The sequence below is a fragment of the Oncorhynchus mykiss genome, chromosome 2, assembly GCF_057628025.1.
Source record: "Oncorhynchus mykiss isolate SJ-2025 chromosome 2, ASM5762802v1, whole genome shotgun sequence".
NCBI lineage: Eukaryota > Metazoa > Chordata > Actinopteri > Salmoniformes > Salmonidae > Oncorhynchus > Oncorhynchus mykiss.
The window spans coordinates 49,774,279-49,785,320 of record NC_143023.1 but is presented as its reverse complement, the minus strand read 5'-3'; the positions used below and the strand labels follow the sequence as shown (position 1 = coordinate 49,785,320).

The following is an 11,042-nucleotide window of genomic DNA, read 5'->3' as shown; positions in this document are numbered from 1 at the left end:
GATCTAAACCAGACAAGAACTTGTCCGTGTAGACCAATTTGGGTTTCCAATCTCTCCAAAATAATGTGGTGATCGATGGTATCAAAAGCAGCACTAAGTTCCAGGAGCACGAGGACAGATGCAGAGCCTTGGTCTGATGCCATTAAAAGGTTATTAACCACCTTCACGAGTGCAGTCTCAGTGCTATGATGGGGTATAAAACCAGACTGAACCATTTTGTATACATTATTTGTTTTCAGGAAGACAGTGACAGCTTTTTCAAAACATTTGGAGAGGAGGGGGAGATTCGATATAGGCCGATATTTTTTAAATATTTTGTGGGTCAAGGTTTGGCATTTTCACGATAGCCTTTAATACTGCCACTTTTAGTGAGTGTGGTACACATCCGGTGGATAGCGAGCCGTTTATAATGTTCAACATAGGAGGACCAAGCACAGGAAGCAGCTCTTTCAGTAGTTTAGTTGTAATAGGGTCCAGTATGCAGCTTGAAGGTTTAGAGGCCAAGACTATTTTCATCAATGTGTCAATAAATATAGTATTAAAAAACGTTGAGTGTCTCCCTTGATCCTAGGTCCTGGCAGTGTTGTGCAGATTCAGGACAACTGAGCTTTGGAGAAATATGCAGATTTCAAGAGGAGTCCCAAATTTTATTTCTAATGATCATTAACTTTTCTTTAAAGAAGATCATGAATTTATCACTGCTGAAGTGAAAGCCATCCTATCTAGGAATCTTTGGGTTGTCCGAGAATATATAGCACGGCTTTTGATGATCCTTGGTTGGGGTCTGAGCAGATTATTTGTTGCGATTGCAAGAGTAATAAAATGGTGGTCCGATAGTCCAGGATTATGAGGAAAAACATGAAGATCCACAATATTTATTCCACGGGGCAAAACTAGGTCCAGAGTATGACTGTGGCAGTGAGTAGGTTTGTAGACATGTTGGACAAAACCCAGTGAGTCGATGGGCTCCGAAAGCCTTTTGGAGTGGGTCTGTGGACTTTTCCATGTGAATATTAAAGTCACCGAAAATGTGAATGTTATCTGCCATGACTACAAGGTCCAATAGGAATTCAGGAAACTCAGTGAGGAACGCTGTATATGGCCCAGGAGACCTGTAAACAGTGATATAAAAAGTTATTGATTAGGCTGCACATAATTCATCACTAGAAGCTCAAAAGACAAAAATGCAGTCATTTTTTTTTGTAAATTGAAATGTTCTATCGTAAATGTTAGCAACACCTCCGCGGGATGTGCGGGGGAAATGGTCACTAGTGTAGCCAGGAGGAAAGGCCTCATTTAACACAGTAAATTCATCAGGCTTAAGCCATGTTTCCGTCAGGCCAATCACATCAAGATTATGATCAGTGATTAGTTAATTGACTATAACTGACTTGGAAGTGAGGGATCTTACATTAAGTAGCCCTATTTTGAGATGTGAGATATCACAATCTCTTTCAATAATGACAGGAATGGAGGTCTTTTTTCCAGAGATTGCTAAAGCGAACACCGCCCCGTTTAGTTTTACCCAACCTAGATCGAGGCACAGACACGATCTCAATGGTGATAGTTGAGCTGACTACACTGACTGTGCTAGTGGCAGACTCCACTAAGCTGGCAGGCTGGCTAACAGCCTGCTGCCTGGCCTGCACCGTGCACAGGCTTGGTCCTGTTTGTGGGTGAGTCCCAGAAAGAGGGCCAATTATCTACAAATTCTATATTTTGGGAGGGGCAGAAAACAATTTAAACCAGTGATTCAGTTGTGAGACTCTGCTGTAGAGCTCATCACTCCCCGTAACTGGGAGGGGGCCAGAGACAATTACTCGATGCCGACACATAATTCTAGCTGATTTACACGCTGAAGCCATGTTGCACTTGGTGACCTCTGACTGTTTCATCCTAACATCGTTGGTACCGACGTGGATAACAATATCCCTATGCTCTCTACACTCTACAGTTTTAACCTTAGCCAGCACCATCTTCAGATTATTACAGTGTATGATACACTTAAATTACCCTTGCCTAACGATTGCGTCTGAAGCTGGGTTTGCAGCACGGCTATCCTCGCCATAAGGTGATCGTTCTCCTGTATATTATGAGTACAGCAACTGCAATTAGATGGCATAATGTTAATGTTAATACTTAGCTTCGGCTGTTGGAGATCGTGTAGAACCATAAAGCATCCTGGGTGAAAAAGTTGAATGAAAAAAGTAGAGCGAGGGAAAAATACAACATAAAATGGTAATTAAAAAGTAAAAACTGAAGTTGGCAGGTAGCAGAGAAACGTTAGCAACAAACCGCACAGCAGCACAAAAACAAGTCTTAAAGTTGTGACCGGAATGAGGAGAGAGACGGGGAGGGGGAGACGGGTAGGAGAGAGAGACTGGCAGGGAGATGGGGATAGAGAGAGACGGGAGGGAGGGAGGGAGAGAGAGAGACGGGAGGGAGAGAAACAGGGAGGGGGAGAAACAAGGAGAGGGAGACCGGGAGGGATGGAGAGAGATGGGGAGGCAGAGAAAAAGTTTGAAGTTTTAGCTTAGTGACCTTTCTTTTTCTGCATATTGCATTCCTTCTCTAAATTGATTATAATGTTATGAGTTCAAACACCTCTGTCTGTTTGGCACACAAAGACGCTGACACTCACAAACTGCTAGACATACTCACAAACACACAGAATCACACTTACCCCTGTGTCTGATGAGGGAGAGAGTTTTGTCTGGTGCCATAGCAACCAATGCGGATATTCATCAGGAGGAAAGAGAAAGAGAGAGAAAAAGGAATTGGCAACGACAGAATGACAGGATCCTAATGAGATAGAGAGGTGAGGGAGAAACAGAGAGACAGACTCAAAGACACACACACACACGAACGAGATGAAATGAAGAAATTGAGGGCATTTCAGGACACAGAGAAAGAGTGATAGAGCAAACGAGAGAGGGGCAGAGAGAGAGGGGGAGAGAGGCAGAAAAAGAGAAAGAGAGAGAGAGAGGGTAGACCGAAGAGGATGAGCAAACACAGAGATGAGAGCGACAGCGACAAAGGGAGGAAGGGAGGGAAAGAAACAGAGAGAGATGGAGAGGCTGCTCAGTCTCTCCTAGACACAGATTGTTTTTCCGTCCTCATGACTGTGCTGTTCAGTAAACTACAGGCTACTGTGAACTCAGACACTGCAGTATTAGTCTCACTCAGGCCTCGTTGTCCACCATGACTGGGGGGTCTACTGCACCCTAATATACTGTACCTCTAGCCCCGCTATTAGACTAGGGTAGGGTCTGACAATCAGACACTGCAGCAGCACTCTGTGTGCTTCACCCAGACCAGGTTCCATTTTCATAGAGTGTCTCAGAGTATGAGTGCTGATCTAGGATCTGGTCCCCCTGTCCATATAATCTTGTTTATTATAATCTGAAAGGGATTCCTGATCTCACATGTATATATCCTACATGCATCTATTGTAGTCTATCCATGAGAGACTAACACTACATCAACTGCACAACGTGGTCTGAGCAGTAATCTAAACCAGCTAGCCTTGCAACAAACAGACATGATACTATAGATATGCTTATCGTTGTGTTATTCTTGATTATGTAGTCCTATGCTTGAATCTGTTCTTCTGATTGTGTAAAAATTCCCCTCTGGACCACCCTGTATCACCCATGGAATTATATATTACAACTCTAGAATTGACATTGGGGTCCTAGTAACATACATGAAAATCCATCCATCTGGTCAAGGAAGTCTTTATAGAGAAGGGAGGGAGGAGACGTTTGAGTGCAGGTGAAGAGTTCATTCTAAAGTTATGATATTTAGAGGTGTTTGCTGAATGAGAGCTATATGTGATCTTTTGGAATATTTTAAATGAGAGCTATATGTCCGAGGGGAGGATCGGACATAGTGAAAAGACACTGCCCTCTACTGGAGTTTGGCCCCTGAACATGTGAGAGCAGCGAGATGGGGAGGGGGAGAGGCAAAGAGACAGGGGAAAAAGAGGGAGGCTGGCAGGGAGATGGGAGATAGACATAAAATGTGACTCACCACCTGGATTGGGTCTTATGTAGCAAAATGTGAAATGGTGTTTTTTACATTGGATAAAAGTAGAGACTCCGAGGGACAAAATGGTATGACATACACTGCATTTTTGAGGAACTATGGGAAAGTTATTCTGCTTTGAAAGTTGATCAACTTGTAAACTCACTTTGGAGAAAATGGCCTTTGATTGTTTTGGTATCTAGTGAAGAGCTCCTCTTTATCTAAACCCATTCAGCAACGTTCACACCCTTTTAAGCTTTAGTTCCACCCATCTCGTTTCGCTCTCAGAGCGTTCAGAGTGCCAGTGATTTGTTTACCTATGGATAACATGAAAACAGCCTAACCAGCTCTACTGACAACAATTTCATTACACTTTTTTTGGAGATGTCTACTGACACCGGTTGTATACTTTAGCTTAAGACATGTAGCTAGCTAGGTAAACAATGAACCTAGCTTAGTAAACTACGTGTAAGATCACACACGTCACGTAACGTTAGCTAACGAAACAGCCAGCTAATGTTAGCTAGTTAAACAACAGTGAACGTAGCGCCAAATCATTTCGTTACTGCCCTGCATGAATCTGCTGGGAGCTAACCAAACATGTTTAATGATAGCTAGCTAACATTAGGCTCTAACAGGTAAAGAAAACGGCTCTGGGATACAAATAATAACGTCATACACGTAACTTTAGCTAGGGAGCCAGCCAGCTAACACTTGAGCTTGAAATGAAACCACTCTGTCAAAATTAGAAAAGTGTAATATCTGAATATGTAGCTAGCTAGACTATCTTCATCGATCTTCATGCATGATGGTGCGTCTCCATCCTCACGGATGCCATGCCACGGATGCCCTTAGTTTGAAGATGTAATCCGGAGACAGTTGTTCTCTCTATCTCTTTAGCTATCATAGCTATTTAGCTTCTCTGGTTCCACTGATTGCAAAACTTGATCCTCCAGAAAGTGGAGAGCAACAAGTATGCAGCTCCACTAGCCTTTTATGGAGGTGGTCCCTGTACAGGGACCGCTCAGCGGAAATTTCAGAGCGCCACCTATAGTACTTTACTTAGTACTCGTTAAATCTCAAACTTTCATTAAAACACACATGCAAGGTACTGAATTAAAGCTACACTCGTTGTGAATCTAGCCACCAAGTCAGATTTGTAAAATGCTTTTCGGTGAAAGCATGAGAAGCTATTATCTGATAGCATGCACCCCCCAAAATACCAGCACGACACGTAAACAACAGATTTTGCGGTAGCCAGCGCTACCCAAAACGCAGAAATAAAATATAAAACATTCATTACCTTGGACAAGCTTCTTTGTTGGCACTCCTATATGTCCCATAAACATCACAATTGGGTCTTTTTCCCGATTAAATCCGTCATTGTATACCCAAAATGTTATTTGCTGAAGGCCAGTCTGATGCTGCAAAAAGTCCATTTACAAGACGCAACGTCACTTTTTAAAATGACAAAAGTTGCCTATAAACTTTTACAAATCACTTCAAACGACGTTTCTAAACCAACTTTAGGTATTAATAAACGTTAATTATGTATCAAATTGATCACGGGGCGATCTGTATTCGATAGCAGCAAGTCTGGAAAACATCGTCCATTTTTTCAGTTTCACAACATACTGTGGTGCGCCAGAAGAAGGGAGGGGTCTATTCGTGTTGTAACCAAGGATAAATGATTCTGATGATATTGATAGCAATGGTGACATCGTGTGGAAGCTCTAGGCGTTTACAGGGGGTTCGCATATATTTTCTCTCGTCTTAAACAAATCATTGAATGGCGGACAAATATTTTTGTTTTTGGTAAACAGTTTTACCAGGGATTTTTACTCCTAAACACGTTCTGTTATAGCCACAGACCCGATTTAACCAGTTTTAGAAACTTCAGAGTGTTTTCTATCCACACATACTATCATATGCATACACTATATTCCTGGCATGAGTAGCAGGACTTTGAAATGTTGCGCGATTTTTAACAAAAAGCTGCGAAAATTCGCATCATCCATAACAGGCTAGACAATGCATAAAAAAAGCTGCATTCAACAGGATTACCAACACAGACTGACCAGCTCAAATAGACAGAAGCCTTCTATAGACCAATCCGAACTCTTGTCTCGGCACGTCCAGCAAACCCTCATTATCTCAGCCAATCATGGCTAGTGGGAATGTTGCTGAATTTTTCTGTGGCTTAACCAATAAGGCTCATAATTGAACAATTTTATTCGTATTTACAGATGGCAGATGGCAAAGTTCATGTGTTCCAGAAGGCATTTCTGCAAAAAAAAAACACATTTTGATAAAACTGTTTTTTTTATGTTCAAATGGCTCTCCTTCGAAGTCGTGACTTGCGACATATGCCTAGTTTCCTGAAACGGGTCACACATACTGTGTTAAACAATGAATCTTCACAGTATATTTAGCTAGCTAGCCAGGCAGTTTTAGTGAAATTAGTCCTTGTAATTTGTTTTCATTACCCACATCGACACTACCCCTATCAGAAGACACTACTCAGACAACACCTAGTGTAGCCTCTAACCTCCCCACTTTGTCTTGTGCTCTGTAGGTGGCTGAGTCAACGTTTGTCTTATTAATGATGACACGGAGATGGTCTTTATGGTAAGTGTTCTCTCTGTTTTTCCTTACAGGCTGTGTGTATTGTAATTAGGGTTACAAAAGGAGGGTATATTACAGGAAAATGTCAAAGATTACCAGTAAACTACCAGAATTGTGGTAACTTTCAAGAATTTTCTGGGATTTATCACAAGACATCTAGTGATCTTTTTGGGTACTTCAGATTATCACAGGTGTCTGTAATTAACTCTGGCCCTCTATGTGGCCTTATTCCATGCATAATATATAAAATAATACAATAAAAATACACAAGGAATAGATTAACAAAGTTGTAAAACGTTATCTGAAATATAACCCATCACTTAGTGAATGTCATTGCTGTTTAATGAGGGCTTCAGCATGAAATATCCTATATATTTGTATACACTTTTTTTAATGGTTATGTCAGTATGTCTTTTTTTGTAAATGTTCTGATGCCAAACTGATGGCAGTTGTGAAAAAAGTCAAGAGTTTGAAGAGTTACAGAGTTCATTGAAAAGAATGCCATTGTTGATTGGATGATTTTCTCATTAATGATGCTATTTTATTTTTCAACCGCATGGTCCATCCACTAGAAACTCATGGACAATATGGACACTGTTGGGGAATAATCATAATTAGTTGGGTAACATAGATAAGGTGTTTTATATTCATTATATGCTTGTGAGTTACTTCTCATCAGAATGTTTATTTTTGTATAATACTGTTCGCCATTTGCAGTCATCTCTAAAGTTACTTGGGCCGCAGAGAGGGGAGAGGTCAAGCGTGTATCTCTGTGTCTCTGTGATCTTGTCAAGGAGGGGGCATTTGATATGCCTGTTGATTGGTTTTGTTTTATGGTTCTGAGAGCGAGAAAATAACAGTTTAGGAGACAAAGCTGAACGATAATTTATAGCCAATGCTGTCTGGCTATGTGTGTCTTTGCTATAAAGGATCTCAGTTGCAATGTGTAAGGACTCTCAGAGAATTCATTTATAGACACTGAATTGATCTGAGAGTCACAGGGTTGTGATGGAGCTCATATAATTAAAGATGGACTTTATAACTCTGACTTGTGTGTGGTTTGCTCTCATGATTTCCACGACAACACATATACAATATACAAAAATAAATAGTTTATATAAATCAAAATATTTGTTTAAGCTATTGAAATATAAAATTCCGATTCTATTGTAAGATTGCCAAAGATTAATTACCAAAATGAACGCAAATTCCAGTAACTTGAACGTAAATTTCCACTGGTATTGCAACCCTAATTGTTCCCTAACAATTCTGGTCTGCAGGTGGCAGTCACACCCCCAATTCCTGCAGCTGTGACTTGTTTTAGTCTGTGTTGCATTCAGCACAACCAGCAGGTGTTGAACAATATCTCATCAGTTTCTATATCCCCCCATCCCTACTCTACACATGATGCAGCATAATGTTGGATGCGCGAGACAAATGGCAAATGAAATAACAAATGGCAAAAGGGAGTGGTTTTATGGCACACACATGCATACGTACATTCAGGTGCTCTGAATCATGCCAACCCTCTTCAGTCAGACAACCAAGGCTCTGAGTCACCTCACCATACAGGCCACACTGCAGCGTCAGAAGTATGTGTCTGTATGTGTGTATGTGTGCATTCGTAAAGCATTCAGACCCCTTCCCCTTTTCCACATTTTGTTACTTTACAGCCTTATTCAAAAATTGACTAAATACAAAAAATGTTCCTCAATCTACACACAACACCCCATAATGACAACGTGAAAACAGGTTTGTACAAATTTATAAAAAAGTTAACACAGAAATACCTTATTTACATAAGTATTATTGCCATGAGACTCGAAATTGAGCTCAGGTGATTTGGAAAGGCACACACCTGTCTATATAAGGTCCCACAGTTGACAGTGCATGTCAGAGCAAAAACCAATCAATGAGGTCAAAGGAATTGTCCATTCAGCATTGAAAGTCCCCAAGACCACAGTGGCCTTCATCATTCTTAATTGTAAGAATTTTGTAACCACCAAGACTCTTCCTAGAGCTGGCTGCCCGACCAAATTGGGGAGAAGTGCATTGGTCAGGGAGGTGACCAAGAACCCGATGGTCACTCTGACAAAGCTCCAGAGTTCCTGTGGAGATGGGAGAACCTTTCAGAAGGACAACCATCTCTGCAGCACTCCGCCAATCAGGCCTTTATGGTGGAGTGGCCAGACAGAAGCCACTCCTCAGTAAAAGGAACATGACAGCTCGCCTGGAGTTTGCCTAAAGGCTACTAAAGGACTCTCAGACCATGAGGAACAAGATCTTCTGGTCTGATGAAACTAATATTTAACTCTTTGGCCTGAATGCCAAGAGTCAGGAAACTTGGCACCATCCCTATGGTGAAGCATGTTGGTGGCAGCATCATTCTGTGGGGTTGTTCTTCAGCGGCAGGGACTGAGAGACTAGTCAGGGTTGAGGGAAAGATGAAGGGACAAAATGCAGAGAGATCCTTGATGAAAACCTGCTCCAGAGCGCTCAGGACCCCAAACTGGGGTGAAGGTTCACCTTCCAACAGGACAATGACCCTAAGCACACAGCCAACGCAGGATTGGTTTCAGGACAAAACAAATGAAATCAAAGTTGATTTTGTCACGTGCGCCGAATACAACAGGTGTAGACCTTACAGTGAAATGCTTACTTACAGGCTAACCAATAGTGCAAAAAGGTTATAGGTGAACAATAGGTAAGTAAAGAAATAAAACAAAGGTAAAGAGACATGCCATATACAGTAGTGAGGCAATAAAAGTAGCGAGGCTACATACAGACACCGGTTAGTCAGGCTGATTGAGGTAGAATGTACATGTAGATATGGTTAAAGTGACTATAAATATACGATGAACAGAGAGTAGCAGTAGCGTAAAAGAGGGGTTGGCGGGTGGTGGGTGCTGGGACACAATGCAGATAGCCCAGTTAGCCAATGTGCGGAGAACTGGTTGGTCGGCCCAATTGAGGTAGTATGTACATGAATGTATAATTAAAATGACTATGCATATGTAATAAACTGAGATTAGGAGGAGCGTAAAAAAGAGGGGTTGGGGGGCACACAATGCAAATAGTCCGGGTAGCCATTTGATTACCTGTTCAGGAGTCTTGTGGCTTGGAGGTAAAAACTGTTGAGAAGCCTTTTTGTCCTAGACTTGGCACTCCGGTACCTCTTGCCATGCGGTAGTAAAGAGAACAGTCTATGGCTGGGGTGGCTGGGGTCTTTGACCATTTTTAGGGCCTCCCTCAGACACCGCCTGGTGTAGAGGTCTTGGATGGCAGGCAGCTTAGCTCCAGTGATGTACTGGGCTGTACGCACTACCCTCTGTAGTGCCTTGTGGACAGAGGCCGAGCAATTGCCATATCAGGCAGTGATGCAACCAGCCAGGATGGTTTCGATGTTGCAGCTGTAGAACCTCTTGAGGATCTCAGGACCCATGCCAAATCTTTTTAGTTTCCTGGGGGGGAATAGGTTTTGTAGTGCCCTCTTCACGACTGTCTTGGTGTGTTTGGACCGTTCTAGTTTGTTGGTGATGTGGACACCAAGGAACTTGAAGCTCTCAACCTGCTCCACTACAGCCCCGTCGATGAGAATTAGGGCATGCTCAGTCCTCCTTTTCCTGTAGTCCACAATCATCTCCTTGGTCTTGGCTACGTTGAGGGATAGGTTGTTATTCTGGCACCACACGGCCAGGTCTCTGACCTCCTCCCTATATGCTGTCTCGTCGTTGTCTGTGATCAGGCCTACCACTGTTGTGTCGTCTGCAAACTTAATGATGGTGTTGGAGTCATGCCTGGCCATGCAGTTGTGGGTGTACAGGAAGTACAGGAGGGGACTGAGCACGCACCCCTGTGGAGCTCCAGTGTTGAGGATCAGCGTGGCAGATGTGTTGCTACCTACCCTCACCACCTGGGGGCGGCCCGTCAGGAAGTCCAGGATCCAGTTTCAGAGGGAGGTGTTTAGTCCCAGGATCCTTAGCTTAGTGATGAGCTTTGAGGGTACAATGGTGTTGAACACTGAGATGTAGTCAATGAATAGCATTTTCACATAAGTGTTCCTTTTGTCTCTGAATGTCTTTAAGTGGCCCAGCCAGAGTCCGGACTTGAACCAGAGACCTGGAAATAGCTGTGCAGTGATGCTCTCCATTAAACCTGACAGAGCTTGAGAGGATATGCAGAGAAGAATGGGAGAAACTCCCCAAATACAGGTGTGTCAAGCTTATAGAGTCATACCCAAGAAGACTCGAGGTTGTAATCACTGCCAACAGTGCTTCAACAAAGTACCGATTAGAGGGTCTGAAAACTTATTTTAATGTCATATTATTATACATTTTTTTTTAAATGGCTAAATATTATAAAATCTGTTTTTGCTTTGTCATTATGGGATA

At 42.4% G+C, this 11,042-nt stretch overlaps 1 long non-coding RNA gene across 2 annotated transcripts in view; it reads right to left on the bottom strand.

The window, feature by feature from the left end:
* The window catches only part of LOC149985132 (uncharacterized), a 67,342-nt gene that overhangs the window by 11,847 nt on the left and 44,453 nt on the right, over positions 1-11,042 (bottom strand). The window lies entirely within an intron of this gene.